The sequence below is a fragment of the Macaca fascicularis genome, chromosome 6 (genome assembly GCF_037993035.2).
Source record: "Macaca fascicularis isolate 582-1 chromosome 6, T2T-MFA8v1.1".
NCBI lineage: Eukaryota > Metazoa > Chordata > Mammalia > Primates > Cercopithecidae > Macaca > Macaca fascicularis.
This window is the reverse complement of record NC_088380.1, coordinates 41,186,329-41,201,406: the sequence shown is the minus strand read 5'-3', so window position 1 is coordinate 41,201,406 and position 15,078 is coordinate 41,186,329. Positions and strand designations below refer to the sequence as shown.

The following is a 15,078-nucleotide window of genomic DNA, read 5'->3' as shown; positions in this document are numbered from 1 at the left end:
TAACCTTGTTGACATTGTGTCTCGTTGATCTGTCTAATATTGACAGTGAGGTGTTAAATTCTCCCATTATTATTGTGTGGGAGTCTAAGTCTCTTTGAAGGTCTCTAAGGACTTGCTTTATGAATCTGGGTGCTCTTGTATTGGGTGCATATATATTTAGGATAGTTAGCTCTTCTTGTTGAATTGATCTCTTTACCATTATGTAATGGCCTTCTTTGTCTCTTTTGATCTTTGTTGGTTTAAAGTCTGTTTTATCAGAGACTAGGATTACAACCCCTGCTTTTTTTTTGCTTTCCATTTGCTTGATAGATCTTCCTCCATCCCTTTATTTTGAGCCTATGTGCATCTTTACACGTGAGATGGGTCTCCTGAAAACAGCACACTAATGGATCTTGACTCTTTATCCAATTTGCCAGTCTGTGTCTTTTAATTGGGGCATTTAGCCCATTACATTTAAGGTTAATATTGTTATATGTGAATTTCATCCTATCATTATGATGTTAGCTGGTTATTTTGCCCATTAATTGCTGCAGTTTCTTCTTAGCATCAATGGTCTTTACAATTTGGCATGTTTTCACAGTGGCTGGTACCAGTTGTTCCTTTCCATGTTTAGTGCTTCCTTCAGGACCTCTTTTTTTTTTTTTTTTTTTTTTTGACAATTGTTATTTAGTTTTTATTTCATAATCATAAACTTAACTCTGCAATCCAGCTAGGCATGGACGAGAACAAGGAAAACATGGAACCCAAAGGGAACTGCAGTGAGAGCACAAAGATTCTAGGATACTACGAGCAAATGGGGTGGAAGGGTGCTCTCCTGAGCTACAGAAGGAATGGTCTGGTGGTTAAGATAAAACACAAGTCAAACTTATTCAAGTTGTCCACAGTCAGCAATGGTGATCTTCTTGCTGGTCTTGCCATTCCTGGACCCAAAGCGCTCCATGGCCTCCACAATATTCATGCCCTCTTTCACTTTGCCAAAGACCACATGCTTGCCATCCAACCACTCAGTCTTGGCAGTGCAGATGAAAAACTGGGAACCATTTGTGTTGGGTCCAGCATTTACCATGGACAAGATGCCAGGACCTGTATGCTTTAGGATGAAGTTCTCATCTTCAAATTTCTCCCCATAGATGGACTTGCCACCAGTGCCATTATGGCATGTGAAGTCACCACCCTGACACATAAACCCTGGAATAATTCTGTGAAAGCAGGAACCCTTATAACCAAATCCTTTCTCCCCAGTGCTCAGAGCATGAAAATTTTCTGCTGTCTTTGGAACCTTGTCTGCAAACAGCTCGAAGGAGACGCGGCCCAAGGGCTCGCCGTCGACAGCAATGTCAAAGAACACAGTAGGGTTGACCATGGCTAGTAGTACAGGACTTTCCTCGGTGGCAGCGTCTGCAAAGCGCCCTTCAGGACCTCTTGTAAGGCAGGCCTGGAGGTGACAAAATCTCTCAGCATTTGCTTGTCTGTAAAGGATTTTATTTCTCCTTCACTTATGAAGCTTAGTTTGGCTGGATATGAAATTCTGGGTTGAAAATTCTTTTCTTTAAGAATGTTGAATATTGGCCCCCACTCTCTTCTGGTTTGTTGGGTTTCTGCCGAGAGATCTGCTGTTATTCTGATGGGCTTCCCTTTGTGGGTAACTTGACCTTTCTCTCTGGCTGCCCTTAACACTTTTTACTTCATTTCAACCTTGGTGAATCTGACAATGATGTGTCTTGGGGTTCCTATTCTCAAGGAGTATATTTGTGGTGTTCTCTATATTTGAATGTTGGCCTGCCTTGCTAGGTTGGGGAAGTTCTTCTGGATAATATCCTGAAGAGTGTTTTCCAACTTGGTTCCATTCTCCCCATCACTTTCAGGTACACCAATCAAATGTAGATTTGGTCTTTTCACATAGTCCCGTATTTCTTGGAGGCTTAGTTCACTTATTTTTACTCTTTTTTCTCTAACCTTGTCTTCTCACTTTATTTCATTAATTTGATCTTCAAACACTGATACCCTTTCTTCCACTTGATCGAATTGGCTATTGAAGCTTATGCATGTGTCACAAAGTTCTCATGCCATGGTTTTCAGCTCCATCACGTTATTTAAGGTCTTCTCTACACTATTTAATCTAGTTAGCCATTTGTCTAACCTTTTTTCAAGGTTTTTATTTTCCTTGCGATGGGTTCAAACATCCTCCTTTAGCTTGGAGAATTTTGTTATTACCAACCATCTGAAGCCTACTTCTGTTAACTCATCAAAGTCATTCTCCATCCAGCTTTGTTTCATTGCTGGTGAGGAGCTGTGATCCTCTGGAGGAGAAGAGGCACTCTGATTTTTAGAATTTTTCAGCTTTTCTCCCCATCTTTGTGGTTTTATCTACCTTTGGTCTTTGATGTTGGTGACCTACAGATGGGATTTTGGTGTAGATGACCTTTTTGTTGATTTTGATGCTATTCCTTCCTGTTTGTTAGTTTTCCTTCTAACATTCAGGTCCCTCAGCTCCAGGTCTGTTGGAGTTTGCTGGAGGTCCAGTCCAGACTCTGCCTGGGTAGCACCAGTGGAGGCTGCAAAACAGCAAATATTGCAGAACAGCAAATGCTGCTGCCGGGTCCTTCCTCTGGTAGCTTCGTCCTAGAGGGGCAGCCGCCTATATGAGGTGTCTGTCAGCTCCTACTGGGAGAAGTCTCCCAGGTAGACTACATGGGGGTCAGGGACCCACTTGAGGAGGCAGTCTGTCCGTTCTCAGAGCTCAAATGCTGTGCTGGGAGATCCACTGCTCTCTTCAGAACTGTCAGGCAGGGACATTTGTCTGCAGAAGTTGTCTGCTGCCTTTTGTTCAGTTGTGCCCTGCCCACAGAGGTGGAGTCTTGAAGCAGTAGGCCTTGTTGAACTGTGGTGGGCTCCACCCTGTTTGAGCTTCCTGACCCCTTTGTTTACCTACTCAAGCCTCAGCAATGGCAGACGCCCCTCCCCCAGCCAGGCTGCCACCTCACAGTTTGATCTCAGACTGCTGCGCTAGCAGTGAGCAAGGCTCCATGGGCATGGGACCAGCTGAGCCAGGCACGGGAGAGAATCTCCTTGTCTGCTGGTTGCTAAGACCTCGGAAAAAGCACAGTATTTGGGCAGGAGTGTCCCATTTTTCCAGGTAGTGTGTCATGGCTTCCCTTGGCTAGGAAAGGGAAATCCCCCAACCTCTTGCACTTCCCAGGTGAGATGATGCCCCGCCCCACTTCAGCTCACCCTCCGTGTGCTGCACTCACTGTCGAAACAGTCCCAATGATATGAACCAGGTACCTCCGTTGGAAATGCAGAAATCACCCATCTTCTGCATTGGTCATGCTGGGAGCTGCAGACTGGAGCTGCTCCTCTTCAGCCATCTTCACTCCTTCCGTCTCAAACCAGTTTATTAGTCAAACACAGTGGCTTATGCTTATAATGCCAGCATTTTGGGAAACTCAGACAGGAGGATAGCTTAAGGCCAGGAGTTTGACACTAGCCTGCACAGCATAGTGAGACCTCATCTCTACAAAAAGTAAAAAAAATTAAAAAGTCAGATATAGTGGTGGTGCATGCCTATAATCCTACTTACTTGGGAGATGTGGTGGGAGGATAGCTTGAGCCCAGGAGTTTGAGGCTGCAGTGAGCTATGATCATGCCACTGTACTCCAGCCTGGGTGACAGAGCAAGACTTTTGTCTCTGAAAAAAAAACAAACAACAACAACAAAAAATAACAGTTTATCCAAAGATACGCCTTCAATAATACACAATTAAATCAACTAACAAACACTTAGTCCAGGAGTCCAGAAAGAACCCAACTGTAATTACTACCAGGGTAATTGCCAACTATATGAAATTAGATTCATATGAGTTTGTGAAGATAGTCCTTGTGTACCTAGGGCTGTTTTTAAATTTACATGATCCAAAATGAGAGTGCAGCAGCCTATTAAAGTATCAAAACTCTTTTCTTTGGATTGAAGATTACATCAACTAGCATTGTAATAGTGATGGTATGGCTCACATTAATCAGAAGGTCCAGTTAACACTTGCGTATACTATAACTTTGATTAAGCAAAAGATGAAACAAATTATGTTAATAAATGCTTTATTATCAAAAAACAAACAAACAAACAGTCTCTCAAAACATGTAGCCCAATGCAGGATGAAGAAGAGGCTACCTCATTTGTGAATAAGTCAGGGAGAAGGTTTTAAAATAGTGGTGTAGAAGTAAACTGGCTTCACCACTCCCCACAGAAAACTTAAAACAAATGTACAGCACTACGATTTTCACCAGCAACAACCCAGAACTTAAATATGAGAATGAGACAGATCCTGGGGCTACAGAGAAATGAAAAAAAAAGAAAATCTGAGCAGGTCATAGAAGATGATTCTTCCTCATCTGCAAGGCCCACCCCATTCTGCCCAACAACAAGTGCATAAAAACATCTTCCCCCAAAGCATGGTTTCTACACTAGAAAAACTGAGATTGAAGTGGTCAACCAGCTTTTCCAACATCTTGGATTTTCTGGGAGGAGACCTGTCCTTGCCTTAACCCATGAGAAGCATTGTAGCTCTCCAAAGGGAGAAATATACCTAAGGATGGGCAGCAACAAAAAGTAGAGGCAAGACTAGCATCCCCAGCCCTAGAAACTCTGCTCTATGACTTGGCCAAAGGAAATGCCAAATTAGAGTGGGTATTCAGCAGCACCACACTGTAGGAAGTATGTTTCATAGGTCCCCTTGGACATACCGCTAGTAAGCTTACCTACATGACCAAGACAGTTCCTTTGGGATAGGTAACACTTCAGTCATTTTCTAGAGCCAAGGAGAACCTGGCCTTAAGGTGCCACTTAAAGCTGAAAAAAGGCAGTGACCAAGTAGTAACAATTTGCTAAGAAAATACATCCAATAAAAACCAAAACCAGCCAGAGAGAGTACACTGGAATAAATAAATTCTTCAATGCAAAGACATAAATGTATACCCATGAGAAACAACAGTAAACAGGGAACTACAACCATCCCCGAAAGGACAAAGCAAAAATCCAGTGATTGACCCTAATGAAATGGCAATTTGTGAGCTCCCTGACCAAGAATTCAACAACACTTTTAAGGAAACTCAGTGATCTCCAAAATAATACAGAAAAGCAATTCAGAAATTTATCAGAGAAATGTAACAAAGATATTGAAGTAACGAAAAAAATCCAACAGAAATCTTGGAACTGAGAAATACATTTGTTGAACTGAAGAACTCATTAAAGACTTTCAAGAGCTGAATGGATTAAGCAGAGGAAAAAAAAACTAATGAGCTCAAAGACCAGCTATTTGAAAATAGACAGTCAGAGAAGAAGAAGAAAAAAGTACAAAAATGAAAAAAGACCACCTACAAGACACAGATAATTACCTTAAATGAACAATCCAGAGCTCAACAAGAGCGAGGGATAGAAATCTTATTGAAAGAAATAATAACAGAAAACTTTCCAAAACTTGAAGAAGATAAAAATATCCGGGCACAAGAAGATCTGAGAACATCAAACAGATTCAACTCAAATAAGACTATCCCAAAGCATGTAACAATCAAACTCTCAGCCACATACAGTGGCTCATGCCTATAATCCCAGCACTTTGGGAGGCCAAGGTGGGCAGATCACTTGAGGCCAGGGGTTCAAAACCACCCTGGGAAACATGGTGAAACCCCATCTCTACTAAAAATACAAAAATTAGCCGAGCATGCTGGCATATGCCTGTAATCCCAGCTACTTGGGAGGCTGAGATATGAGAATGTCTTGAACCCAGGAGGCGGATGTTGCACTGAGTCAAGATCATACCACTGCAATCCAGCCTGGGTGACAGAGTGAGATCCCATCTCAATAATAATAATAATAATAATAATAATAATAATAATTTATTGCTAAAAAATGCTACTGAAGTGAATATGTGCCATTGGAAAATCGGTACTGATAGATTTGCTTAACACAGAATTTAGCACAAGCCTTCAATTTATTTTTTTTTTAAATGCAATATCTGCAAAGCACAATAAAGCAAAGCACAATAAAATGAAATACGCTTGTATTTTCTCTCATTCTGGGGGCTCTTTTTTCACTTTCTGATGAGAAAAGTTTTAATAGACTTTTGACGGACTGAAGTTTTTAATTTTGATAAAGTTCAATTTATCTAATTTGTCTATGGGTGCTTATGCTTTTGTTGTCATATCTAAAAATGTATTGACAAATCAAAGGTCATGAAGATTTAATCCTTTTTTTTCCAAAGAGTTTTATAGCTCTTTTCTGGTCTTTCATCCATTTTGAGTTCATTTTGCATAAGTTGTGAGATAGGGGGTCCAACTTCTTTCTTTTGCATGTGGATCTCCAGTTATCCCAGCACCATCTATTGAAAAGACTTTTATTTACCCATTGAATATTCTTGGCACCTTTATCAAAAATCAATTGACTATACGAATATGGGTTTATTCCTAAACCCTTAATTTTATTCCATTTATCTAAATGTCTATCCTTATGCTAGTACCACACTATTTCAATTACTTCAATTATGTAATAAAGTTTGAAATCAAGAAGTATGAATCTTCTAACTCATACTTCTTTTTAAAGTTTGTTTTGGCTATTTGGGGTTACTTACAATTCCATATGAATTTTAGGATCAGTTATTTCATTTCTGCAACAAACACCATTTTGATTTTGATAGGAATTGCATTGAATCTTTAGGTTGCATTGGGTAGTATTACCATTCTAACAATATTAGGTCTTTCAATCCTTGAACATGATATGTCTTTTTATTTATTTAAGACTTCTTTAATTTCTCTCAGCAACGTTTTAAAATTTGTAATGTATAAATTTTGAGATGTTTGGCTAAATTTATTCCCAAACATTTTATTCTATTCTGTTTTATGCTATTATAGATGGAATTTAAATTTTTTTCTGGCCAGGCACAGTGGCTCATGCCTGTAATCCCAGCACTTTGAGAGGCCGAGACAGGCAAATCACTTGAGGTCAGGAGTTTGAGACCAGCCTGGCCAACATGGTGAAACCCCATCTCCACTAAAAAAACAAAAATTAGCCAGATGTGGTGGCAGATGCCTGTAATCCCAGCTACTCAGGAGACTGAGGCACGAGAATTGCTTGAGCCCAGGAGGTGGAAGTTGCAGTAAGCCGAGATTGTAACACTGCATTCCAGCCTGGGAGACAGAGGGAAACTTCATCAGATTGTTAATTAATAGTGTACAGAAATAAAGCTGATTTTTGTATGTGGACATTGTATCCCACAACCTAGATGAACTGGTTTGTTAGATGTAATAGTATTTTGTGTGTGAATTCCTTATAATTTTATATTTAAAATCATGTTATCTGCAAGTAGAAATAATTTTACTTCTTCCTCTCCAATCTGGATGCCTCTCTCTCTCTCTCCTCTCTCTCTCTCTCTGTCTCTCTCTTTCTCTCTGCCCTAACAACTTTGTTTAGAAACTACAGTACAATATTATATAGATAAAAATTGAAACAAGACATGTTTGTCTTGTTCTTCATCTTAGAAGGAAAGCTTTAAGTTCTTCACCATTAAGTATAATTTTAGATATGAGTTATTCATAGACACCCTTTATAATGTTGAGAAAGTTCCCTTCTATTTCTATTTTGTTGAATGTTTGTGTCATGAAAGGCTGTTGGATTTTGTCAAAATTTTGTATGCATCTATTCAGATATCATGTGCTTTTTGTCCCTTATTCTCAATATGGTGCATTACATTGATTGGTGTTCATGTTGAAACAACATGACATTCCTAAAATAAATCCTCATTTGGCCATGGTGTATAATCCTTTTTATAAACTGTTTAATTCCGTTTGCTAGTATTTTGAGGAATGTTATGTCTATACTAATATGGAATATTGGTCTGTAGTTCTCTTTTCTTCCGATATATTTTTCTGCTTTTGGTTTCAAGGTAATATGGGCTTCGTAGAATGAGTTGGAATATGTTCTTTCCTCTTCTGTTTTTTAGAAGGGTTTGCAAAGGATGGGAAGGACTCCATTTCTGCCCATCTCTATCCTCCTCCCTATCTTCTCATTAGTAAACACTTGTGTTCGTTTTGGGGCACACTTTCAGTGTTCCTTTCATACAAATATAAGAAAATACAAGGCCAGGCGCAGTGGCTCATGCCTTTGGGAGGCCGAGGAGGGCAGATCATGAGGTCAGGAGTTCACAACCAGCTCAACCAACATGGTGAAACCCCGTCTCTATTAAAAATACAAAATTAGTTGGGCATGGTGGCGCATGCCTGTAATCCCAGTTACTCAGGAGGCCAAGGCAGGAGAATCACTTGAACCCAGGAGACAGAGGTTGCAGTGAGACAAGATCACGCCATTGCACTCCAGCCTGGGCAACAAGAGCAAAACTCCATCTAAAAAAAATAAGAAAAGAAAAGAATACAAATATATGCTTTTATTTCTCCTCTTACACATAAGTTGTATATGCAAACTCCCTGTATTTATGTCTTTGTGTGTGTGTGTGTGTGTGTGTGTGTGTGAGAGAGAGAGAGAGAGAGAGAGAGTTTGAAGTTATGAGAAGAGAAGAAAAGCATGAAACAGCCATAAGTTTTTCAGTCTAAGCATCCTTGGATTCTTTCAGTCTAACCTTCTCCTGTTAATTATCCTCATTCCACCCCCTCATTTATCTCTACCATGCTAACTAACATGTCAAAATGCAGTACGTCTAAATCACAACCCTATTTAAATACAGTCCACCTGTTTGCTGACTATACTCTGTGATTGGTCTTACTTTAAATTTATGATTATGAACTTCAAGTGGCCCTTCAAGTGGCAATCACAACACTTTGCCTAGTCCACCGAGCCATTCACTATGATTATTTCACACTTTCTTCTCTAAACCTATTCCCATAAGCTCACTTTCTGGTAATAATCTTTTTTCCTACTTCATTAAGCAAAACTAACTGAAAAAACTTGCACCTACTCCCACTGAATCAATGTACCCTGCCTTTCTTCCTGTTACAGTGAATTACTTCTCTGTGTTCCTAACTCAGTAGCTAGAAATTCTGTCTCATGTTTCTCCTTGAGAGGCCCTGAATGGAAGGAAGACGAGTCTGGACTCAAACTGCATCTTTTCCATCTTCAGAATTCCTGGGGTACTTATCAGAGCAAATTGGTTAAGGATACTCTTGGGCAGGGTCGGACACGGTGGCTCATGCTGTAATCCCAGCCGTTTGGGAGGCCAAGGTGGGCAGATCATTCGAGGTCAGGAGTTCGAGACCAACCTGGCCACCAAGGTGAAACCCTGTCTCTATTAAAAATACAAAAATTAGCTATGTGTGGTAGCGCATGTCAGTGGTCCCAGCTACTCAGGAGGCTGAGGCGCGAAAATCACTTGAACCTGAGAGCAGAGGTTGCGGTGAACTGAGATTGCACCACTGTACTCCAGCCTGGGTGACAGAGTGAGACCCTGTCAGAAAAAAAAAAAAAAAAAAAAAAGAACACTCTTGGGCAGGCATTCCAGATAGGAAAATGCCTCTGCCCCTACTCCTACCCATGTAATCAAGCTGATGTCTTTGGGGGGCACTGGGATGGGCATGAAGATGGGTTAATTGATGCTACCAAGACTTTAGGTGACAGGAACAGAGCGCCCTCTCAGTCCCATGGGACTTAGTAGAATCGGTACTGAGCTTAATCATTGCATGTCTGTGCCCTGTGATATTCTTCTCTTGTTCATCATCGTGAATCGTTCTTCACTGGTTTCTATATAATGTTGATAATTTGGATGCCAGGGATAGGTGAATGTGATGGGGAAAGTTGATGAGTATAGCTTAGACTGAAAGAATCTAAGAATTCTTACACTGAAAGACTGTGGATAACTATTTCACACTTCATTTTTCCCTCATACTTCTAATATCTACTGTCTCATATTCATTCTTAGCCAATAACTTTCTTATTTCATTGATAAAATGGAATCCATTGCAAGAGTGTTTATACACATTCCTATCAATCCACCCACCAACATCTGTGCCCAAAATACTCTGCCTTACCTTTTGTCACTGTAGGTGAACTCCACGTGCTACTTGCTGAGGCAAATTCCTCCATTTGTATACCAGATTCCATCCTGTCCATTCACAAACCTGAAAAGCCAGCCTTCATCCATCTTAAAACCTCTGCTCAGGAACAGCCCTGCACCACATGAGATTGCATCCCCACTCCCTTCACAATTCATTTTGCACGGCAGGGAAATTATGTGGCCCTTCTTCCAGCAAACATTTGTAAGCATTCCTCCAAACAAGCTGCATTTTAAGACTCAATTATGCTTTGCCTTTGGGCCCATAGTAGATGCTCATAGCATTTTGCACATTGACTAACATTCATAGACACAATCCCAGATTTCAGGGCTGCAACTTCAGCCGGAGAGTTTCTAACTAGGAAAAGTTTTACCTAGAGCTTGATCCGTTATTGATGAATGATCCCAGTAAAGCGCTATAAAATATATTGATGAGGCCCGTTCCAAGAAAGCTTATTATATGATCTAATCCAATAAATTCCTCATGCTTTACACCAAGGGAACTTTTTTCACTCTCATAACTAGTAAATACTCTGCTGAGTAATTGCCTGTGTGCCCTTCTAGTGCAAAAAGATAAAATTGACCCTCTATTCACCCTAAGTCCCTTTAGCAAGAATACAAAAAATATGACACTGCCTATAACTAAAATTGGGTTTCTTAAGCATTTTATATTTCATCTGAGAGCAACCTTCAAAAACATCATGAGAGGAATGCCACTGATGAATCAAGCTCTTAGGCAATGAAAGGTGCTATTGAGCCTGATTATTCTGGGATACATTAAAGCAGTGTTTCTCATGAGTTATTGGTAACACAAGTTCATTGAAAAGACTTACCTGTGACCCAGCCTCTGTCCCCTGCCCTGCCTTTTTTTGCTTCTCTTTCAACCAAAAAGTTCTTCATTGTAAATTTTCGTGCACTTTCAGGCATATTTTCCAGATACCCCTGACTTAACTATTCTCTCTCGTGAGGTCTGGCATTATAGCCTCAACAATTGATTCTTTGCTTCAAACAATTCATCTCCAGTCTGGGCAACTTAAAAGTATTATACTAGAAAAGAGTACTGATCATGTGGAAGAAAAGAGAAAAGAGGGGTGTGTTCATCTGTTTTGCATTGCTATAAGGGAATACCTGAGGCTGAGTAATTTATTTAAGAAAAGAGGTTTATTTGGCTCATGCTTCTGCAAGCTGTACAAGAAGCATGGTGCCAGCATCTGCTCTCCTTCTGGTGAAGGCTTAGAAAACTTTTACTCATGGGGGAAGTCAAGGGGAGCCAGTGTGTCACATGGCAAGAGAGGGAGCAAGAGAGAGAGGTGAGGTGCCATGCTCTTTTGTTTAACAACCAGTTCTCGTGTGAACTGACAGTGTGAAAACTCACTTATTACTACAGGAAGGGCACCAAGCCATTCATGAGGGATCTGCCCCCATGACCAAAATATCCGCTACTAGGCCCCCCACCTCCAACACTGGTGATCACATTTCAACCTGAGATTTGAAAGGGACAAACATCCAAATTATATCAGGGAATAAGGGAAAGACAGGAAAGCAATTAAGCAGTGTATTCGTCTTTCAGTCTCAGCTGTGGCAAGGCCAAGCAAGTAATGCCAACACCTCTGGCTCTCAAAATTTCCACTCTGACTTCACCTTCTCCTACAGTCCACTCTGCTGCCGTGACTGAACTGGTCATCTACTTTGCAAAGGGTTTCTAGGCTGCAACATCACCACCACTGCTGTCTCCAAGACTCCAGTGGTTCAATTAACTGGGTTAAACTGCTCTGTCAGATGCAACCGATTGCTACGAGCAAACAGATTGCTGCTGACTCCTGTCCAAAGGCACAAGGCAAGGCCAGGTATGGTGGCTCACGCTTGTAACCCCAAAACTTTAAGAGGCAGAGGCAGGAGGATTGGTTGAGCCCAGGAGTTAGAGACCAGCCTGGGCAACATAGGGAGAACCCATCTCTGCAAAAAAATTTTAAAAATTAGCCAGGCATGGTGGTATGTGCCTGTGGTCCCAAGTCTTAGAAGGCTTAGGCAGGAGGATGACTTGAGCCTGGAAGTTTGAGGCTGCAGTGATCCCTGATCGTCGTGCCACTGCACTCCAGCCTGAGTGACAGAGTGAGACCTTGTCTAAAAAAAAAAAAAAAACAGGCCAGAAGGCCAGGCGTGGTGGTTCACGCCTGTAATCTCAGCACTTTGGAAGGCCAAGGCAGGCAGATCAACTGAGGTCAGGAGTTCAAGAACAGCCTGGCCAACATGTTGAAACCCTGTCTCTACTTAAAATACAAAAATGAGCCAGGTATGGTGGCAGGTGCCTGTAATCCCAGCTACTCGGTAGGCTGAGGCAGGAGAATTGCTTGAACCCGGAAGGTGGAGGCTGCAGTGAGTCAAGATCATGCCATTGCACCCCATCCTGGGCAACAAGAGCAAGACTTTGTCTCAAAAAAAAAAAAAAAAAACCTTAAAAACTTGGCTGGGCATGGTAGCTCACACCTGTAATCCTAGCACTTTGAGAGGCCAAGGTGGGTGGATGACCTGAGGTCAGGAGTTCGAGATCAGCAACAAGGTAAAACCCCATCTGCTAAAAATACAGCATTAGCCGGGCATGGTGGCACACGTCTGTAATCCCAGCTACTCAGGAGGTGAGGCAGCAGAAGCACTTGAACCCAGGAGGCAGAGGTTGCAGTGAGCCGAGATCGCGCCACTGCACTCCAGCCTGGGCAACAACAGTGAAACTCCATCTCAAAAAAAAAAAAAAAAAAAAAAGAACTTGATAGAATAACAACCCCCCAAAAACATTTTTTGGCGGAGCCTTGCTCTGTCACCCAGGTTGGAGTGCAATGGTACAATGTCGGCTCACTGCAGCCTCCATCTCCTGGGTCCAAGTGATCCTCCCACCTCAGCCTCCCAAGTAGCTGATCTTTGTATTCTTAGTAAAAATGGGGTTTCACCGTGTTGACCAGGCTGGTCTTGAACTCCAGACCTCAAATGATCCACCCACCTCAGCATCCCAGATGCTGGAATTACAGAAGTGAGCCACCACACCAGGCCAAAAATTTTTTTTAGTAATAAAGAAATAACTAAAACAGAGGCATAAGGCATTGTGTACTCCATCCAAGTGCTGAGGAGGTTTCATCCACCACTACAACTTGAAAAGTACTACTCTAAAGCACACAAAGTTTGCAAAATAGCAGACCTAGAATAGGTCAATAATATCACAGTCAAAAAGATGAAAAAAGAAACAGGAAAATGTTATAGTTTCTCAATCTAGTTGTCAAATGTTTACTGAGCACCTAATGTGAGCAAGGCTCTTGTCCAGGCCTCAGGAATATAGCAGTGAACAGAACAGACAAAGCTCCTGCTCTCCTGGGACTTACACTGCATATTCGTGTGAAAACATGAAAATGCCCTTCAGGATTTTCAGTGAAAGGGCTGAATGGAAAAGATTCTTGTCGACATCACTAGAAAAAGACCTACTCTTATTCTCTTTCAACATAATAAGAAGAAGAGGGCCAGGCATGGTGGCTCATGTCTGTAATCCCAGAACTTTGGGAGGCCAAGGTGGGTGGATCACCTGAGGTCATGAGTTCAAGACAAGCCTGGCTAACATAGTCAAACTCTGTCTCAACTAAAAATACAAAAATTAGCCAGGTGCGGTGGTGGGCAACTGTCATCTGAGCTACTAGGGAGGCTGAGGCAAGAGAATTGCTTGAACCCAGGAGGCGGAGGATGCAGTGAGCCGAGATCATGCCACAGCATTCCAGCCTGAGCAACAGAGCAAGACTCTGTCTCAAAAAGAAGAAGGAGAAGGAGAAGGAGAAAAAGGAGAAGGAGAAGGATAATGGGAGAAAGGAAGAAGGAAGAAGACTCAACATTTACTCAGTACTTACTGTGTGCCAGTGAGTTAAGTACTTCATATACATTACCAGACATTCTAATATAGGCATTTGCACTATTTTTTTCCCTTTTGACCCATTCTGGTATAATCGAAAAAACATTTCATATAAATTCAGAATATTTGGGCTTAAGTCCTGAGTTGACCACTCAGGCTGTGTGATCTTTAGCAACTCACTTAACCTCCCTTACTCTCAATTTTATCACATAGGAATATTACCTTTACAAGTCTTTCCAGAATCATAGAGAGGATCAAGTGACATTACCTGTTAAGCACTTATGACAACACTTGGCATGTAGAAAATACTCAATAAATTAGATCAGTCATCATTATCATAACTATTTAAAATTTTATTCATAAAGTAATGAATATAAGTAAAAAGACATTGTACAGTAGATTCAGCCTCATAGCATGCATTTCACGGAGCACTAAATTTTTCTTTTTGTTAGTTTACATTTTTATTAAGTAGAAACTACACAGTACAACTTATACTCAAGTTATTTTTATCTTATTTATTGTATCATAGATTATAAAGCTAAGATTATATTTTACTGCCTCATGTTCCATTTTTAAAAATCTGAGTGCATCTCTCTTCTAGCAGCAGAAACCAAAATGCAGTTTTTACTGCATAAATATCTGCTAGTAAGAAATATAAAAATGGTACTTATTTTGTATAATATTTCACAGTTTCAGACCAATATTTAAAACACATTACAAAGCTCTTATAATATCAATTATTATTACCAGCATGCTTATACCATTTATTAAGTCACTTGTTGTATTAGTCTGTTTTCATGCTGCTGATAAAGGCATACCAAAGACTGGGAAGAAAATGAGGTTTAACTGGACTTAGAGTTCCACATGGCAGGAGATAAAAGGCACTTCTTCCATAGCGGCAACAAGAGAAAATGAGGAAAAAGCAAAAGCAGAAACCCCTGATAAAACCGTCAGATCTTGTGAGACTTATTCACTATCACAAGAATAGCACAGGAAAGACCAACCCCCATGATTCAATTATCAACCCTGGGTCAATCCCACAACACGTGGGAATTCTGGGAGATACAACTCAAGCTGATATTTGGGCGTGGACAGAGGCAAACCGTATCATTCCACCCCTGGCCCTCCAAATCTCACGTCCTCA

The 15,078-nt window shown here is 41.0% G+C and overlaps 1 pseudogene; it reads right to left on the bottom strand.

The window, feature by feature from the left end:
• Window positions 1-607: 607 nt before the first annotated feature.
• On the bottom strand, window positions 608-1,407 carry LOC102146324 (peptidyl-prolyl cis-trans isomerase A pseudogene; annotated as a pseudogene).
• Window positions 1,408-15,078: the final 13,671 nt, after the last annotated feature.